Genomic DNA, 20,717 nt, shown 5'->3' on the forward strand with positions numbered 1-20,717 from the left:
AATGCTTTCAGTTTTTCACCATTGAGAATGATGTTTGCTATGGGTTTGTCGTATATGGCCTTTGTTATGTTGAGGTAGGTTCCCTCTATGCCCACTTTCTGGAGAGTTTTTTTTCATAAATCGGTGTTGAATTTTGTCAAAAGCTTTTTCTGCATCTATTGAGATGATCATATGGTTTTTATTCTTCAATTTGTTAATATGGTGTATCACATAGATTGATTTGCATATATTTGAAGAATCCATGCATCATCCCTGGGATAAATCCCACTTGATCATGGTGTATGATCCTTTTAATGTGTTGTTGGATTCCGTTTGCTAATTTTTCTTTTTGTCCATATTTCCCAATTATACATCACATGAAATAATTACATAGATCCTAATTTTCTGAGAATTTCTAATTGACAAGAGATCAAACATCCTTGTGTTACCTGAGTCTTATGGATAACATTCAGTTGTTCTAAGAGAGATTAAACTCAACCAAAGACAAAGTTTAAAGCAAAATTAAACAGATAAAATCATGAAACAAAAGAACCAGTATTAACCATGTGCTTTCTTAGTTATCTGAGTTCCCTTCAGGTCAGATGTTTATAAAAACGTTATCTTTGGAATATGTTTGGTCTTCTATCAGAAAAATGCCCAGAACTTTTATTTCTCTAAATCCTACCATAACCATTGAATGAATCATTGGTGAATAAATGTGGAAAGTGCCGGGCTGTGTAACAGAAGGTGAATGATATAAAACAATTCCTGACCTTGCATTAACTTGAAACCTGTTATAGCCAATGTGTAAATCAAATCAAATAGAAGATGGGAAAGCACTCTGAAAATTATACACAATGCAAATCTAAATAAGAATTATTCTCATAATAGCATTACCTCACCAACATCATTATAGAGGACAGCTCCATCACAAACACACATGCACAATTTGACCAAGGTGATGAAATAAATTAGATGAGGAAATACACAGCAGAAGTTAAAAACTTACAGCAGCTGTGAAAGTAAGACTCAGCTTTGAAATTTCCCACTAACTTTTGGTTTGAGGATTCACTGTCTGTGAGTCAGCTTATCTTTATTTTTTTTCATCATAATTCTCTGATTTTCTTTCTATCTTAATTCCCAGAATAAATATGGAGCAGCAACCAATAGAAAACGGAAGTCCAGACTGCCAGCAGCACCTTTCTAAATACTGCTGTGCTGTGCAGAGAGCAGTGAAGTGTGTCCAGTCGAAGCACACAGTAAATTATGTGAAACATCCATCCCCCAAGTGTCCTGTGCTGCTGTGTAGGGAAACTCACAGTGCATAGCTAAAGGATCTCTTTGCTCAGGAAGGTTTAAGTAAAGTTCAACACAAAATTTTCTCCCCAGTGGATAATCTTAAATCAAAATCAGGATGCCACAGGCTTGATTCGTGAGCCTATAACACCCTGTGGGTCCTGACACATACAGACACGTTCTCAGACTCCCAGCAATCCTTCTTTTGCTCTTTCCTCTAACATCACCTTCCCTTGGGTCATCATCACATCCCAGCAGTTTGTGTAGGAAAAGTAGGATTGCAGGAGAAGTTTTTAAAAGCCCTCCTTATAGAGTACATTTGTTTTAAAATACCTGGATGTTCTCTTGGTTGCTTCTTGGGGAAAAAATTGTTAATATCAGTCTCTAGTCCACAGCCAAAGACTCACTTTCCTGCTGCTCTGTTTTTGTCACACAAAGCTGGAGATGATCTGCAGCACCAAGTACCCTAGAGGGATTGATAGTGACCTTTCATGGCAGTGGCTGCTACAGAAAATGCACCATGTCTCCCCAGTTCAACCCTGTACTGGTCAGCTCAGGCTGCCTTAACAGTATGCCACAGACTGGGGGACTGGGGGCTTAAACCACAGAAATGTATTTTCTCACAGTTCTGGAGTCTGGAAGTCCACAATCAAGCTGCCAACAGGCTTGGTTTCTTGTGAGACTCCTTCACTTGCAGACAACAGCTTCTCACTGTCCTCACATGGCCTTTTCTATCTGTGAGTACATGGAGAGAGAGAGAGACCTCTGTATCTCTTTCTGTTCTTATAAGGATACTAGTCACATTGTATTAGGGCCCCAACCATATGACTCCCTTAATTACCACCTTAAATGTCCTGTCTCCAGATACAGTCATATTAGAGGTTAGGTCTTCAGCATATGAATTTTGTGGGAACGCAATTAAGTCCATAACAAATCTATATTTATTGATAACCTAGTATGAGAAAGATATGGTGCTAGACTCAGAAAATACAAAAGTGAATAAGACACTATCCCTGGCCTCAACAAGTACACAACTCAGTGTGGGGAGATCAACGTGTGTACAACTATATATGCCCCAAGTCAGCTGTGAAAGTGCAGATATTAGACTCTAAGAGAGTGATAAAATGCCATAGAAGAGACCATGAATGAGTTTAAACAAATGGTGTGATATGGTTATGTGTCCTTTAGAATGACCACTCTGGTGACAGTGAGGAAAATGGACTGGGGTATTGAGACTGAAAGCAAAGAAGAAAGTTAGCAGTCTCCTATTAACCTAGAAGATGAAGAAAGAAAACCTGAACTATATCATAGAAATATGAATAAAGGCAAGGAGACTTTAATTTGAGAGACTTTTAAGAAATAAGGTCAAGATAAATGTAAGGCCAGACACTATACAACTCTTAGAGGAAAACATAGGCAGAACACTCTATGACATAAATCACAGCAAGATCCTTTTTGACCCATCTCCTAGAGAAATGGAAATAAAAACAAAAATAAACAAATGGGACCTCATGAAACTTCAAAGCTTTTGCACAGCAAAGGAAACCATAAACAAGACCAAAAGACAAGCCTCAGAATGGGAGAAAATACTTGCAAATGAAGCAACTGACAAAGGATTAATCTCCAAAATTTATAAGCAGCTCATGAAGCTCAATAACAAAAAACCCAATCCAAAAATGGGCAGAAGACCTAAATAGACATTCCTCCAAAGAAGGGATACAGACTGCCAACAAACACATGAAAGGATGCTCAACCTCATTAATCATTAGAGAAATGCAAATCAAAACTACAATGAGATATCATCTCACACCAGTCAGAATGGCCATCATCAAAAAATCTACAAACAATAAATGCTGGAGAGGGTATGGAGAAAAGGGAACACTCTTGCACTGCTGGTGGGAATGTGAATTGGTACAGCCACTATGGAGCACAGTATGGAGGTTCCTTAAAAAACTACAAATAGAACTACCATATGACCCAGCAATCCCACTACTGGGCATATACCCTGAGAAAACCATAATTCAAAAAGAGTCATGTACCAAAATGTTCATTGCAGCTCTATTTACAATAGCCCGGAGATGGAAACAACCTAAGTGTCCATCATCGGATGAATGGATAAAGAAGATGTGGCACATATATACAATGGAATATTACTCAGCCATAAAAAGAAACGAAATTGAGCTATCTGTAGTGAGGTGGATGGACCTAGAGTCTGTCATACAGAGTGAAGTAAGTCAGAAAGAGAAAGGCAATACCGTATGCTAACACATATATATGGACTTTACAGAAAAAAAAAAAATGTCATGAAGAACCTAGGGGTAAGACAGGAATAAGGACACAGACCTACTAGAGAATGGACTTGAGGATATGGGGAGGGGGAAGGGTAAGCTGTGACGAGCGAGAGAGTGGCATGGACATATATACACTACCAAACATAAGATAGCTAGTGGGAAGCAGCCGCATAGCACAGGGAGATCAGCTCCGTGCTTCGTGACCACCTAGAGGGGTGGGATAGGGAGGGTGGGAGGGAGGGAGACGCAAGAGGGAAGAGATACGGGAACATATGTATATGTAAAACTGATTCACTTTGTTATAAAGCAGAAACTAACACACCATTATAAAGCAATTATACTCCAATAAAGATGTAAAAAAAAAAAGAAATAAGGTCAAGAAAATTTGGGAAAATAAATGATTTCTATCACAAAGGACTTCTGGGGAACATTAATTATTTTTAACTTTTCTTAGTTCACTCAGTTAGCACTTCCACATCTCCTTGATTTATATCTCTGTTAGTACACGTTGCAAAATATCTTTAATGCAATCTAACTTGCTTTCTAATGTATTCTGATCACCTTTCCCAAGTATACTTTAATTTTACAAATTTAAACATGCTAGACAATATCAATGGATATTGAGAGTAAAGACCTATTAATAAATCTCCAACAGTCCTGGCTACTAATATATTCCTTAATATATACTTAGGAATTACATCTCAGAGTTAACCTATAAACTCTAAATGTATCTTACTCTCAAAGCCAAAATTAAGTGGGCACTCTTTTGTTCTCCTTTCATGGTCATGATACACCACCATTCTGCTGGGTACCCAGCGCTATGCCTTGGAATCATCATGAACCTCTCCTTCTCCCCCAGATTCTTTTCCCAGTAAGTCACAGAGACCTGCAAGCCTTCCTTTAGATTCTAAAGTTTAAAACGGCTTTATCAGCCATCTTTTCCTTTCTATTTCCAGGTCCAGTCCTCAGCAGCACCCGAACGATTCCAATCCATTCTGCTTGCCACAACTGCGTGCCTTCCAAAGACGACTCCATCCAGGCACTCAGATTAGGGCCTCCCCGACTCCTTCAGAGCTAGCACCTTCTCTTACAGGTTGCATCACAGGCCTCTGTAGGTGTCTGCCTCCAACTAGAATATGAGATCATTAAGTAGAAGAGCCATATCTTGTTCAATCAAATCCACACCCTTGCTTCAGATGCTGTATATATTTTATGTGTGTTGAATTAATTGATTAAGAGATTCCTTGTGCATATGGAGTTTACATTAATGATTGTGTTAAATATAGTGCTGCATGTGAATAAATGCTGCTTCTCCCACTCACATGTAAAGTACTTAACTGCCAGGCCAGGGTGTTCCATTTCTTTATACCTCAGAGAATCTAAGGCAATGCCTTAAACTCAGTAGGTGCCTAGATGATACTTGTGTTTGATGTAGGCAGTATCTCTCCACTCACTGCAGCACAGACTGGACCCAGGTTGCAGCCAAAACACATTTCCCTACTTCCCCTATATTAATAAGTTTCATTCAAGAGATCATTTAAGATGACCATTTCTCAGATCCTCTTCCAAAATCAATGAAGCTAACATGAAAAATTAGCTGGTCCCTGAACCCTATTTGGCTTCCAACTCTGCTTTGTGTGGAAGTAAAGGGTGATAAAGGGAATGTAGTCATTGCAGGAGGTAAGAAACCAATCTTAAACACTGAGTTCTGTAGCCAGAGCCAGCTACTCTTCTTCTGTCTTCCTTGCAATGATGTCTTGCCCAGGTTCCTAAAAAGCTTATGGCATCAACTAGCTGTCAAATGCCAAGTCTCCCGATCACTCTAGAGCCAAGAAGTTAAACTATGGGAGTAACATATAAGCCCTGTCCTCACCCCACTTCCACTCCATTTCTCCAAAATGACGATGTTTTATTTATATAGGTTGCCTTACTCAGAGAGGCACAAACCACAAGCAACAACACTAAAGCAACTCTGATATTTTCTAGGTTGCCTTTGCATTATGGAAAGCCATATTTAACTTGGCACCATTGAAAAGACCAGACTAAGTTTACATGCAGCAAATGAGAACACATGGATGGTTCAGTGTAGTATACATATGGCCTATTCTTAACAATGATGATGTTTATTAGTGTGGTTACTCTGTAGCTGGTTCCATACTAAGTGGTTTATATACTTACTATCCTTTTGTGCACATTCTAACATTTAATCTTTGCAACAATCATACGTGGTCACAATTATTCCTTTTTATGGATGGGAAAAAATGAGGATGAGAGAGGCCTTCTTGTGCCTATGGACACAACGAGTCAGCTGGAGGAGCTGGGATAAACCTAGTTCAGTATGACTCCAAAACTTACCATCTTTTTACCACTTCTGCCTAAGCTTAACTGAAAAATTCAAATGTGAGGCGTAGCCATTCACGTGGCCAGAAGGACTCAAAGTCACAAGATAAACAGGATGCATCTTCCTGGAGCAATTTTGCACAACGACAAATGAAATACACTTCAACATATTAAAACAAACATGAATACATATAAGTCTAATGCAAACTTCGCACACATTTTTAAAATAAAATAGAAGGCACCAAAAATACTGTCGTTTTTGAAACAGAGTCCCACCTGAGGCTATGCCTCAGACTCTACCTGCCTCCCTCCTCTCCCTCCTACTCCCAGGGGTATTTATTTGGCCCTGTGTTTCATTAAAAGGTTCAGATGTTACCCAGACGATGGCCCACATTAGGACATACATTCTAGGGGCAGAGGCATATGGACAAGTGTTAGTTTCATTTAGGTGGGCTATTTGTGTTCATAAGACTGTAGCCTCCAGGAGAGGACAGAGGATTGGGTACCAAGGCTTCCGTCACCAGGTGGAGTTCAACACGGGACTGAGTGAAAACTTAGGCAAAGTAAAACCAGAGAAAAAACAGTAAGAGAATCCAAAGCTTCAGTTTCCAGATTCAGGATGTTCTGGACAGCAAAAAGAAGAGAAAGAGAAGGAGAGGTGGAGAGAGATGGAGAGAGAGACAGATGGAGAGAGAGAGATGGAGAGAGAAAGGGTGGGGGAGACATAAATGGGAGGAAATGGTGGAGAATGAGCAGGAGGGGGGGGAGGAGAAAAGGAAGGAAGTTGCGATACTACTTAGTGCTCAAGTGTCTTACCAATTATGGGTGACCAGCTGACTTTAGTCTTGGTCAATATTCCAGTATCATTGTCATTTGTTGCCTGAACCAGCATCTAAATCCTTTTCCTGTTTGATGAATTCCATACCATATGACTCTTGGTAAGAGGCAGAAACTAATCCCCCTTGAGAAGCTGGAAGTGCCAGTCCCTCCACTATATGACTGCAACTCCGCTGATCAAACGCACCTGCACAGAGGCAGCAGCTATCCCTCCTGCCATGGGAGTTCCTTGGGACTTGGGGCTGCTGTGGGCTGAAAGTGAAGCCCATCAGTAGATCCAGCTGTAAACAGCTGAAAAATGCCCAAATCAGACAAAGGTTGGGACTGCTATTTGAGGATGCCGGAGGCATATAATTTTTGCATAAAATCAAAAGGTCTTACAACAGCCTTAGACCCCAAGCCAATGTTTTCCACTAGTGTTCAAAGGTATGAAATTCATCAATTTTACCTGTGGATCTTACCTAATGATAGATAAGCTTCCCCCTTAGCTTCTACACAACCTCATTAACAACCCAAGGTGATCTTTTTCTGTGCTCCTCTACCTCCATCTAGTGGATGAAGAGTCACCTGCAGCTCTGGTTTTCTTGTAGTCTGGGATCAGTGCAGGCTTTTTCCTGAATCTGTAACTGCACATCTGTTAAGGCTTTTGTGGGTGGAAAACACCCCTACCTCTCATTGGGCAGAGTATCCATTGAGCTATGGAAAAACCAATACCTTGACGTATCTTTAGAAGCTCAGGGCTAGAACTACACCTTCTGAACTTGTTCATTTAGCGATGACTGAAAAAACTTGGTTTTGTGTTTACAGTATTTCCTACTGAAAACTCTACCTTTAGAATATTTTGATCTTGCCAGGAATTTCTGCTGTACTGCAGCGCACAAAAGATAAAGCACAGAGAACTGACAGGAGAAACAGAAGCTGTTGCTAACAAATGTGCTCTCTGGGATCTAACTTGCATAGAAGTCAAACAGAATGCAGTAACAGAGAATCTAAGAATTTTTGAGCTGAGGAACTCTTAATGACCATCTGATGAAGATGGAAAATAATTCAGAGCAAAGCAAAAACAGGAGATATGACCCAAAGAACTTATTTGGGGCCAGAGTCACCAGTTCAGATTCTATGAGTTGCTCTGTCTCCTTCTCTCCTCTCTCTCAAGGTCATTCCACCTGCCCATCCAGCCCTTTCCTCCTTCCCAAGATTTGTTATGGATTTTTTTATCAGCAAAAAGTTAACCTTTTCCACTGACAAAATCATTAAAACATAGAACCACAGAATATTTGAGCAAAAATATTTTTGCAGATTATCTAGTTTCACTTCTCTCATTCTATGTATAGGATTTAGGTACTTTGAATAACTTGGCTACAGTCATAAACCAGCTAGTTACAGAGCCAGTGGACAGCAACTCTAATGCAAATAAGCAACACCCTGAAAAAGAAAGGGTCGTCATAGGGTAAAGGCAGCCATATGTAGCAGTGTCCATAGGACTTTAAGACAGGAAATAATGTTTTGACTGGGGGGGGGGGCATGGGGAATCATTGAAAGGAATAATAGAAAGCAACCTTTCTTTTCTCACTTTTTTTTCTGGATGTCTGTTTCTGCCCTGGAGAAATGCCTTCAGGGAGCTGGTGGGTCACAGAAATGTCTGGAACCCTATATATGTGGTGTCCTACAAAGTGGTAGGTATTACCAGTGGGAAACCTACAGACTGCCCATTTGAAGGCATGAAACTTAAAAACTGTGAACCCTATGCTGCCTAAGAAGACTACTCCTGAAGGCCCTACTCAGCTTGGTGACAGCCCGATCACAGCCTGTAATTTATGGCATCACCAAGGGAGATTTCCAGAGTAAGGTTTCCAGAATGACTATCAATGAATCATTTCCAATCGAGGAAACTGAGTTCTACTAAACCTATCCTCATTAGGTCATGTTGAAGAGGAATGATAAAAAGGGGAGGAAAGCAAAACATATAGGGCCAAATACAATAGTACATTTTTTAAGTGCCTCTCCCAGGTAGACCAAGCCCATGGCTGAGTAGAACTGTAAAACAGGACTTCCCTGCTGGTGCAGTGGTTAAGAATCTGCCTGCCAATGCAGGGGACACAAGTTAGATCCCTGGTCCGGGAAGATCCCACATGCCACGGAGCAACTAAGCCTGTGCACCACAACTACTGCGCTCTAGAGCCCATGAGCCACAAGAAGAAAAGCCACTGCAATGAGAAACCCACGCACCGCACCAAAGAGTAGCTCCCGCTCGCTGCAACTAGAGAAAGCCTGCGTGCATAAACGAAGACCCAACGCAGCCAAAAAAAAAAAAGGAACTGTAAAACCGGGTAGACTTGAATATAATGATCATTCCACTCAGCACACACTTTATGTGCCATCTGGTAGACTTGTGTAATTGATTGCCACAGGACATAATCATTTTAAAAGACAATTAATTTGATTACCAGTAATGAAGTTTTTATCTATGCAAACTAGGAGCCAGGCAGCGAGATGAAGAAAGTAACCAAGTTTGCAAAATCAGAATGCAAGATGCATCATTCAGGAGGTTGGAGAGAGGAGCCCATCTCCTAGAAAACACTGGACTGAGAAACACTGCATTTCGGGTATTTGTGGTGTCCACCTCATCCACCAGATGGTAATCCCACTTCCAGAAACAGATCTTGGACTACACTGAATTCATCTCCTCTTTTATATGCATAATCTGCATTAGAGATTTTATCTATTGATTAAATGAAGGGACAAAAAGGGAATACTGTTGAGCATCTATTGAGTACCAGGCAGCCTCCTAGATACATGTTATCCTTCCTCTATTTTAACCCTCACAACCAATTCTAAAAGGGAGGTTAAGATGATCAGACCAAGATCACACAGCTGGAAAGAGACTGTGGCAGGTGAATAATGGCCCCAAAAGATGTCCATGGCCTAACCCCTAGATCCTGTGAGTGTTATATGGCAAAAGGACTGTTGCAGGTATGATTAAATTAAGGATCTTGAGATGAGAAGAGTATCCTAGGTTATCCAGGTGTCCTCTAAATGCAATCACATGTATCCTTACGAGGGAAATTTGACTACAGAAGGGAAGGTGATATGACCAACCACAGAAGCAGAGACTGGGGTGATGTAGGCAGGGGCCAAGGGAGGCCAGCAACCTCAAGAAGAAGAAGAGGCAAGAAACAGATTCTCCCCTGGAGCTTCCAGAAGGAACCAGCCCTGCTCACACCTTGTTGCCCCTTGAGACTCACTTTGGAATTCTAACCTCCAGAGATATAGAATAAATCTGTGTTGTTTTAAGCCACTCAGCTTGTGGTAATGTGTTACAGCTGCAATAGAAATTAGTACAGAGGTGAGCCGGAATTCTACCCAGGTCTGCTCAAACTCGAAGCCTGCATTCTTTTCACTACTTTACACTGCCTGCCATTTGATTAAAGGCTGGAACTAAGTATGCAAAGATTCATATCTTGTCCCAGTTTTAACATTCCCAAGATCTGGAACTGAATATTGAATCAGATGACCTTATTAAATCATTACAATTATCCCATTTGTTGATTATTGCCATGATGGTTCTAAACAGTAGATTCAAAGAAAAAAATTCAAAGAAATTCACCATTTAAGAATGGCTAAACTGAAGTCAGTAATTTTGACTGAGTTATTCCACATACTTTGAACTAAAATATTCAGATATTGAGCTGAAAGTGCTTTGATGCTTTTGACTCATAGTGTTCAGAAAGCCATTAAGTTTACATATCTCAGTTTATCCTTATCAACATTTAAACATATTCGCATATTGGTTTCTCTTTGATGACAGTGTCATATTTGCATGGAAATCTAAAAACCTGGATTCTATCATTAGTGTCTTTACCATCAATTAGCTCTTCAAGCTTGATCAAATCACCCAACATTTCTGGACCTCAGTCTCCTTACCTGCAGAATGGGGCAGTGGGTAGGAAGTTTGCCAAGCAGATCATCTCTAAGTTTTCTTCCAGTTTTAATATAAAACATGGCAGGATTCCCACAGCAAAGCTTCTGGGTATTGATTTCAAGTGTGCTCATTATTACAAAGTGCCACTAGAGGTCAGGTTAAGCTTGGTAATTCTATCTAATCTGGCCTGTACATTGAGCAAATGCAAAAGCTTACCTTATACTGATGCTTGCCAGCAGGCCTTCATCTAGATCCTTCTGAGCTAATGAATGTTGATCCCAGTATTATAGAGTAAAACAGGGAAATCTGTGAAACCAAAATTGCCTTCATTAGTCTGTAATTTGCAATTGCCTGGTACCAGAATGTTTTTCTTTGCTTGCCTGAATATCCTTAATTGAATGTGTCACCTGAAGCCCTGGGGCTTAGAGCTTGCTCATGTTACTGTACTAATCAATCAGTTGGAAGGAAGTGAGGGTGCAAGACTAAAAAGTTTCCTGTATCCTCTTTATGCATGTAGGTGTAACTGTGTTAAGAATATGTGACTGCCTGTGTATATGGCATTTGACCCATCGCATGTATTCCTAGGGAAGTCTAAAGAGATGAGTGAAAAAGAAAAAAATGAATAAGAGTGAACACATATCCTTGGACAGTTACCTTGTCAAGCTACCAATCAGGACCAGCTCTAGGCACAAGTGTGATATCTGTAAAATTAGATGTTTTGTAGCTATCCTTCCCCTATCCCTTCATTACTGCCACCTTCTCTCTTCTCAACATCCTTAGTCAAACTCTGCTCTCAGGAGAGATCCAAAGAACTCAAATGCGGTAAGATATAAGAATCTGATGATGCAATTTTGCTCTCCTGGGCACACTTGCATTTTGTCAGAGAACAAGGCCTTTTAACGGGTGGAATTCCAAAAGTAGAATTGTAATCATCCAGAAGCATAGTAAACGGGGCGGGGAGCGGGGCGGGGGGAGCGGGGAAGATGACTGACAGCATCTTCAAAATCACCTCATGGAGCTAACACCATAGGCCAATGACAAAGGCTGGCCTTGCCACCCGTCAATGCATGCAGCCTGAATGGCTAAGGCATTCTTTTTTTTTTTTAAACGGCACTTATTGAGCATTCTGCATGCGCATGCGAGGTTCTGTGTGAGGATCCAAGGTCAGGTTCCTGCACTTGAGAAACACACTCAGCTGAGTTTCTGATCCCGAGTGCTCTGAGTTTGCTTCCCTAATGTGTGGGATTGCTGCGTGAGGATCTAATGATTTTTCCCTGTACAATGTACCAAGATGCAGCTGGAGCCTCAGCACCATCTGCATTGCAAGGACCTACAGAATGGGGATCAAACTCCTCTTTCCTTTACCTCCTCTATACAGCAATAAATGACGGGGACAGGGTGGGGGGTTCTGAGAGTCACACTTAGGGGATGGATGGACAGGGTCCAGAACTGACCACCAAACTGGGGGCTTCAGAGTATTCATAATTTCCAGATAGCTCTGTGATATGAGGAAAAGGCAAAATTTCCCAGGGGCTATAACTTAATAATACCAGAGGCAAGCAAATCTTAAAGCCTTGGGGACCTCTAAACTCCTAAGGTTCTGATGCACTAACACTCGGGATCACAGCCTTGACAATCCTGTCTCCAGATTCTGCTACATGGAATCACCACCATGGTTATGTTTGCCTTAAAGCTGCCACAAGTGCACAACAAAAATTCTCTTTGACATTTACTGTCTCGGTAAACAGAAAAACCACCTTATATTTACCTAGTACCTGGTAGTTTATAGAGCAACTCAGAAAATCCCTTCATCTGTCCCATAAGGTGAAATACTCTCACACCTCACAGATTTCTAGAGTTGGTAGAAGATCATCTACACCACCTTTTCCTCACACTTACCCATCTTACAGTGCTGGATGAAATGCCAACACTTACTGACACCCACCCCTTCCCCCTCCCACCTCCCACCATCCAGCACCATCTTTCATAAGCACCATTTTGCAGATGATGAAATTGAGACTCAAATACGTTAGGTGACTCTCTCAGCAGCAGAAATTATGCAAGTGGAAGAACAGGATCTCAGACTGGCTGAGGGATTTTTCAATTCTCATTCCATGAAATCTCTCAGTAGCACCCAACATTGTTGACCCCCACTGCTTTCCTGAACACTCTTTCAGGGTTTCCACTGCACTACACCCTGGATTTTTCTACTATCTCTGATCCTTTTTTCTCATTCTCCTTAAGGATAGAGAATTGGCCAGTCTTAGTTTGAGCTCTCTTATCTTACTATATAGCCTCGCCTTGTATTGTCTCTTACCCTCATAGTTTTTGTTTTATTGTTATGGAATGCCTTATTTATTTATTTACTTATTTATTTATTTAACATCTTTATTGGAGTATAATTGCTTTACAATGGTGTGTTAGTTTCTGCTTTATAACAAAGTGAATCAGCTATACACATACATAGATCCACATATCTCTTCCCTCTTGCGTCTCCCTCCCACCCTCCCTATCCCACCACTCTGGGAGGTCACAAAGCAACCAGCTGATCTCCCTGTGCTATGCGGCTGCCTCCCACTAGCTATCTATTTTACATTTGATAGTATATATAAGTCCATGCCACTCTCTCACTTCGTCCCAGCTTACACTTCCTCCTCCTGGTATCCTCAAGTCCATTCTCTACGTCTGCATCTTTATTCCTCTCCTGGCCCTAGGTTTTTCAGAACCATTTTTTTTTTTTTTTTTTTTTAGATTCCATATGTATGTGCTAGCATACAGTATTTGTTTTTCTATTTCTGACTTACTTCATTCAGTATGACACATTATAGGGCCATCCACCTGACTACAAATAACTCAGTTCTGTTTCTTTTTATGGCTCAGTAATATTCCATTGTATATATGCGCCACATCTTCTTTATCCATTCATCTGTTGATGGACACTTAGGTTGCTTCCATGTCCTGTCCATTGTAAATAGTGCTACAATGAACATTGTGCTACATGACTCTTTTTGAATTATGGTTATCTCAGGGTATATGCCCAGTAGTGAGAGGGCAGGGTCGTACGGTAGTTCTATTTTTAGTGTTTTAAGTAACCCCCATACTGTTCTCCATAGTGGCTGTATCAATTTACATTCCCACCAACAGTGCAAGAGGGTTCCCTTTTCTCCACACCCTCTCAAGCATTTATTGTTTCTAGATTTTTTGATGATGGCCATTCTGACTGGTGTGAGGTGATACCTCAATGTAGTTTTGATTTGCATTTCTCTAATGATTAGTGATGTTGAGCATCCTTTCATGTATTTGTTGGCCATCTGTATGTCTTCTTTGGAGAAATGTCTATTTAGGTCTTCTGCCCATTTTTGGATTGGGTTGTTTGTTTTTTTGATATTGAGCTTCATGAGCTGCTTGTAAATTTTGGAGATTAATCCTTTGTGAGTTGCTTCGTTTGCAAATATTTTCTCCCATTCTGAGGGTTGTCTTTTCGTCTTGTTTATGGTTTCCTTTGCTGTGCAAAAGCTTTTAAGTTTCATTAGGTCCCATTTGTTTATTTTTGGTTTTATTTGCATCATTCTAGGAGGTGGGTCAAAAAGGATCTTGCTGTGATTTATATCATAGAGTGTTCTGCCTATGTTTTCCTCTAAGAGTTTTATAGTGTCCAGCCTTACATTTAGGTCTTTAATCCATCTTGAGTTTATTTTTGTCTATGGTTTTAGGGAGTGTTCTAATTTCATTCTTTTACATGCAGCTGTCTAGTTTTCCAAGCACCACTTATTGAAGAGGCTGTCTTTTCTCCATTGTATATTCTTGCCTCCTTTTCAAAGATAAGGTGACCATATATGTGTGGGTTTATCTCTAGACTTTCTATCCTGTTCCATTGATCTACATTTCTGTTTTTGTCCTGGTACCATACTGTCCAGATTATTGTAGCTTTGTAGCATAGTCTGAAGTCTGGGAGCCTGATTCCTCCAGCTCTGTTTTACTTTCTCCAGATTGCTTTGGCTATTCGGGGTCTTTTGTGTTTCCATACAAATTGCAAAATTTTTTGTTCTAGTTCTCTGAAAAATGCTATTGGTAGTTGGATAGGGATTGAACTGAATCTGTAGATTGCTTTGGGGAGTAGAGTCATTTTCACAATATTGATTCTTCCAATCCAAGAACATGGTATATCTCTGCATCTGTTGGTATCATCTTTAATTTCTTTCATCAGTGTCTTATACTTTTCTGCATACAGGTCTTTTGTCTCCTTAGGTAGGTTTATTCCTAGGTATTTTATTCTTTTTGTTGCAATTGTAAATGTGAATGTTGCCTTAATTTCTCTTTCAGATTTTTCATCGTTAGTGTATAGGAATGCAAGAGACTTCTGTTCATTAATTTTGTATCCTGCTACTTTACCAAATTCATTGATTAGCTCTAGTAGTTTTCTGGTAGCATCTTTAGGATTCTCTATATCTAGTATCATGTCTTCTGCAAACAGTGACAGCTTTACTTCTTCTTTTCCGATTTGGATTCCTTTTATTCTTTTTCTTCTCTGATTGCTGTGGCTAGGACTTCCAAAACTATGTTGAATAATAGTGGTGAGAGTGGACAACATGTCTTGTTCCTGATCTTAGAGGAAATGGTTTCAGTTTTCCACCACTGAGCATGATGTTGGCTGTGGGTTTGTCATATATAGCCTTTATTATGTTGAGGTAAGTTCCCTCTATGCCTACTGTCTGGAGGATTTTTATCATAAATGGGTGTTGAATTTTCTTGAAAGCTTTTTCTGCATCTATTGAGATGATCATATGGTTTTTCTCCTTCAATTTGTTTGTATGATTTATCACATTAATTGATTTAAGTATATTGAACAATCCTTGCATTCCTGGGATAAACTCCATTTGATCATGGTGTATGATCCTTTTAATGTGTTGTTGGATTCTGTTTGCTAGTATTTTGTTGAGGACTGTTTCATCTATGTTCATCAGTGATACTGGCCCGTAGTTTTCTTTCTTTGTGACATCTTTGTCTGGTTTTGGTATCAGGGTGATGGTGGCCTCGTAGAATGAGTTTGGGAGTGTTCCTCCCTCTGTTATATTTTGGAAGAGTTTGAGAAGGATAGGTGTTAGCTGTTCTCTAAATGTTTGATAGAATTCGCCTGTGAAGCCACCTGGTCCTGGGCTTTTTTTGTTGGAAGGTTTTTAATCACAGTCTCAATTTCAGTGCTTGTGATTGGTCTGTTCATATTTTCTATTTCTTCCTGGTTCAGGCTTGGAAGGTTGTGCTTTTCTAAGAATTTGTCCATTTCTTCCAGGTTGTCCATTTTATTGGCATAGAGTTGCTTGTAGTAATCCCTCATGATCGTTTGTATTTCTGCAGTGTTAATTTTTACTTCTCCTTTTTCATTTCTAATTCTATTGATTGAGCCTTCTCCCTTTTTCCTTGATGAGTCTGGCTAGTGGTTTATCAACTTTGTTTATCTTCTCAAAGAACCAGCCTTTAGTTTTATTGATCTTTGCTACTGTTCCCATCATTTCTTTTTCATTTACTTCTGATCTGAGCTTTATGATTTCTTTCCTTCTGCTAACTTTGCTGATTTTTTGTTCTTCTTTCTCTAACTGCTTTAGGTGTAAGTTTAGGTTGCTTATTTGAGATATTTCTTGTTTCTTGAGGTAGTATTATATTGCTCTAAACTTCCCTCTTAGAACTGCTTTTGCTGCATCCCATAGGTTTTGGGTTGTCATGTTTTCATTGTCATTTGTTTCTAGATATTTTTTGATTTCCTCTTTGATTTCTTCAGTGATCTCTTGGTTATTAAGTAGTGTATTGTTTATTCTCCACATGTTTGTATCTTTTACAGATTTTTTCCTTAATTGATATCTAGTCTCATAGCACTGTGGTCAGAAAAGATACTTGATATGGTTTCAATTTTCTTAAATTTACCAAGGTTTGATTTGTGACCCAAGATATGATCTATCCTGGAGAATGTTCCATGAGCACTTGAGAAGAAAGTGTATTCTGTTGTCTGTGGATGGAATGTCCTATAAATATCAATTAAGTCCATCTTGTTTAATGTATCATTTAAGCTTGTGTTTCCTTATTTATTTTCATTTTGGATGATCTGTCCATTGCTGAAAGTGGGTTGTTAAAGTCCCCTACTATGATTGTGTTACTGTTAATTCCCCCTTCTATGGCTGTTAGCATTTGCCTTATGTATTGTGGTGCTCCTATGTTGGGTGCATAAATATTTACAATTGTTATATCTTCTTGGTTTGACCCCTTGATCATTATGTAGTGTCCTTCTCTGTCTCTTGTAATAGGCTTTATCTTAAAGTTTATTTTGTCTGATATGAGTATTGCTACTCCAGCTTTCTTTTGATTTCCATTTGCATGGAATATCTTTTTCCATGCCCTCACTTTCAGTCTGTATGTGTCCCTAGGGATGCAGTGGGTCTCTTGCAGACAGCATATATACGGCTGTGGTTTTTGTATCCATTCAGCCAGTCTATGCCTTTTGGTTGGAGCATTTAATTCATTTACATTTAAGGTAATTATCAATTTGTATGTTCCTATTACCATTTTCTTAATTGTTTTGGGTTTGTTATTGTAGGTATTTTCCTTCTCTTGTGGTTCCTGTCTAGAGAAGTTATTTTAGCATTGGTTATAAAGCTGGTTTGGTGGTGCTGAATTCTCTTAGCTTTTGCTTGTCTGTAAAGATTTTAATTTCTCCATCGAATCTGAATGAGATCCTTGCTGGGTTGAGTAATCTTCTCTAATTTTTTTTTTTTTTGCGGTATGTGGCCCTCTTACTGTTGTGGCCTCTCCAATTGCGTAGCACAGGCTCCGGACACGCAGGCTCAGCGGCCATGGCTCACGGGCCTAGCCGCTCTGTGGCATGTGGGATCTTCCCGGACCAGGGCACGAACCTGTGTCCTCTGCCTCAGCAGGCAGACTCTCAATCACTGCGCCACCAGGGAAGCCCTGGCTTTAGTCATCTTGATTGTAGGTTTTTCCCTTTCATCATTTTAAATATGTCCTACCACTCCCTTCTAGCTTGCAGAGTTTCTGCTGAAAGATCAGCTGTTAACTTTATGGGGATTCCCTTGTATGCTATTTGTTGCTTTTCCCTTGCTGCTTTTAATATTTTTCTTTGTATTTAATTTTTGGTAGTTTGATTAGTGTGTGTCTTGGCATATTTCTCCTTGGATTTATCCTGTATAGGACTCTCTGCACTTCCTGGACTTGATTGACTATTTCCTTTCCCATATTAGGGGAGTTTTTAACTATAAACTCTTCAAATACTTTCTCAGTCCTTTTCTTTTTCTCTTCTTCTGGGACCCATATAATTTGAATGTTGGTGCATTTAATGTTGTCCCAGAAGTCTCTGAGACTGTCCTCAATTCTTTTCATTCTTTTTTCTTTATTCTGTTCTGCATTTGTTATTTCCACTATTTTATCTTCCAGGTCACTTACCTGTTCTTCTGCCTCAGTTATTCTGCTATTCATTCCTTCTAGAGAAGTTTTAATTTCATTTATTGTGGTGGTCATCATTGTTTGTTTGCTCTTTAGCTCTTCTAGGTGCTTGTTAAACGTTTCTTGTATTTTCTCCATTCTATTTCCAAGATTTTGGATCATCTTTACTATCATTACTCTCAATTCTTTTTCAGGTAGACTGCCTAGTGCCTCTCCATTTGTTTGTCTGGTGGGTTTTTACCTTGCTCCTTTCTCTGCTGTGTGTTTCTCTGTCTTCACATTTTGCTTAACTTACTATATTTGGGGTCTCCTTTTCACAGTCTGCACGTTCGTAGTTCCCTTTGTTTTTGGTGTCTGCCCCCAGTGGCTAAGGTTGGTTCAGTGGGTTTTGTAGGCTTCCTGGTGGAGGGGACTGGTGCCTGTGTTCTTGTGGATGAGGCTGGATCTTGTCTTTCTGGCAGGTCCACGTCTGGTGGTGTGTTTTGGGGTGACTGTGGACTTATTATGATTTTAGGCAGCCTCGCTCCTAATGGGTGTGGTTGTGTTCCTGTCTTGCTAGTTGTTTGGCATAGGGTGTCCAGCAATGTAGCTTGCTGGTTGTCTCAAACTTTCCTCTTGTACATGGACTAGGACCAGAAAAAAGATTTATTATACAAGGTTATTATTATTTCTGTGAATACGTTATGATTAGAGAGGATTAGACTACCTCGGCAGATCTCCTGGATGACTAGTCTCTTATGCAATCCTCTGGTAATGGAATTTTCCCTGAACCTTTGACAAAGTGGTTTGTGAAGCAAATAAATAATATAAAAAGAGCCTTCTCAAAAGAGAAGAATTTAGGAGAAGCATTGTATTAAATCAATTAGTAGTGTCAATTAAGAATTATTACTACCTAATTATTAAGATACAAGATTCTCTAGCACAGTGGCTTTCTAACTTTTAGATGAGGACTCACAGTAAGAAATGCATTTTTCATCCTATCTCAATACACACATGAATATGCAATTGAAAAGGATTTCACAAAACAATTTTTGTCCTGGTCATATAGAACAAAGTGGAACACATCTATTTTATCCCATTTTTTAAAATTCTAGTCACACCTTCCTCAACTTTCCACTAATGAGTCTACCTCTGCAGTCTGAAACACACGACTCTAGCACTGACAGCCCTGCTCAGCAAGCCCTGACCACAGCATTATTCTACATATCTGAAATAACACAACTGCATTTCTCCTTCTTTAATATGATTATTATTATTCCATACTTTTAAAAATTCCAGACATGTTGTCCCTCCAGATAAGAATGAATTTGCAAAATTTCTGTTCTTAAAAGTTCTGATGGGGAACTCAGAGTCAGGGATTTGGTGCTTGGGGGACAGAGGGTATATACACAGGTGAGTGAGGAAGCTGCACACAGAGGACAGGAAGGGAATACAAATGGGCTAAGCTTCTTGGTTCTGAGTGGGTATCACAACAGCATGACCAAAATAATAAGAAGTAGATGATAACAGACACATACAGCACTTACCAAGTACCAGGCACTGTTGTAAGCACTTTACACACATCACCATTCATTCCCCAAATTCCTCTAACTCTTCCACACCCACTTAGTAAGAAGTCTAACTGGGATTTGAACTGGGGTTCTCAGCTCCAGGAATCATGGTCTGTCTACCTCCAGATCTCTTCTGAAGTCCTCCGTTTTTAAATACAATAAGTCCCCTACATATGAACCTTCAAGTCACGAACTTTCAAAGAAGCGAACATGCGTTCACATGTCGAGTCATGTAAGTTAGTTCACATGTCTGGCGTACACCGCCATGTGCATGCATCCTCTTCAAGTGGTTGTGACTTTGTGTACAGTACTGTATAAAGTACTGTATAGAGAACAGTATCTTTATTTCAAGCTCAGAATGTCCAGACGCAAGCGTAAAAGCAGTGGTGATATAGCTGGTACTGCTAAGAAGCACCAAGCAATAACAATAGAAACAAAAGTGAAAATAATTTCTTTATTTGTCCATGCACATATGGACACCTTATCTTTGATAAAGGTGGCAGTAATGTACAATGGAGAAAGGACAGCCTCTTCAATAAGTGGTGCTGGGAAAACTGGACAGGTACATGTAAAAGTATGAGATTAGATCACTCCCTAACACCATACACAAAAATAAGCTCAAAATGGATTAAAGACCTAAATGTAAGGCCAGAAACTATCAAACTCTTAGAGGAAAACATAGGCAGAACACTCTATGACATAAATCAAAGCAAGATCCTTTCTGACCCACCTCCTAGAGTAATGGAAATAAAAACAAAAATAAACAAATGGGACCTAATGAAACTTCAAAGCTTTTGCACAGCAAAGGAAACCATAAACAAGACCAAAAGACAACCCTCAGAATGGGAGAAAATATTTGCAAATGAGGCAACCGACAAAGGATTAATCTCCAAAATTTACAAGCAGCTCATGCAGCTCAATAACAAGAAAACAAACAACCCAATCCAAAAATGGGCAGAAGACCTAAATAGACATTTCTCCAAAGAAGATATACAGACTGCCAACAAACACATGAAAGAATGCTCAACATCATTAATCATTAGAGAAATGCAA

The 20,717-nt window shown here is 39.7% G+C and overlaps 1 long non-coding RNA gene across 1 annotated transcript in view; it reads right to left on the minus strand.

Moving 5' to 3' along the window:
- Positions 1–1,797: 1,797 nt before the first annotated feature.
- Positions 1,798–20,717, minus strand: part of LOC307186551 — an 87,844-nt gene continuing 68,924 nt past the window's right edge. Inside the window, exons 3-4 of the long non-coding RNA XR_013828402.1 lie at positions 10,882–10,971; positions 1,798–2,010 (exon numbers count right to left, since the gene is read on the minus strand). This is a non-coding gene — a long non-coding RNA (uncharacterized lncRNA). The remainder of the gene's footprint in view (positions 2,011–10,881; positions 10,972–20,717) is intronic.

The sequence above is a fragment of the Stenella coeruleoalba genome (assembly GCF_951394435.1).
Source record: "Stenella coeruleoalba genome assembly, chromosome: 5".
Taxonomy (NCBI): Eukaryota; Metazoa; Chordata; class Mammalia; order Artiodactyla; family Delphinidae; genus Stenella; species Stenella coeruleoalba.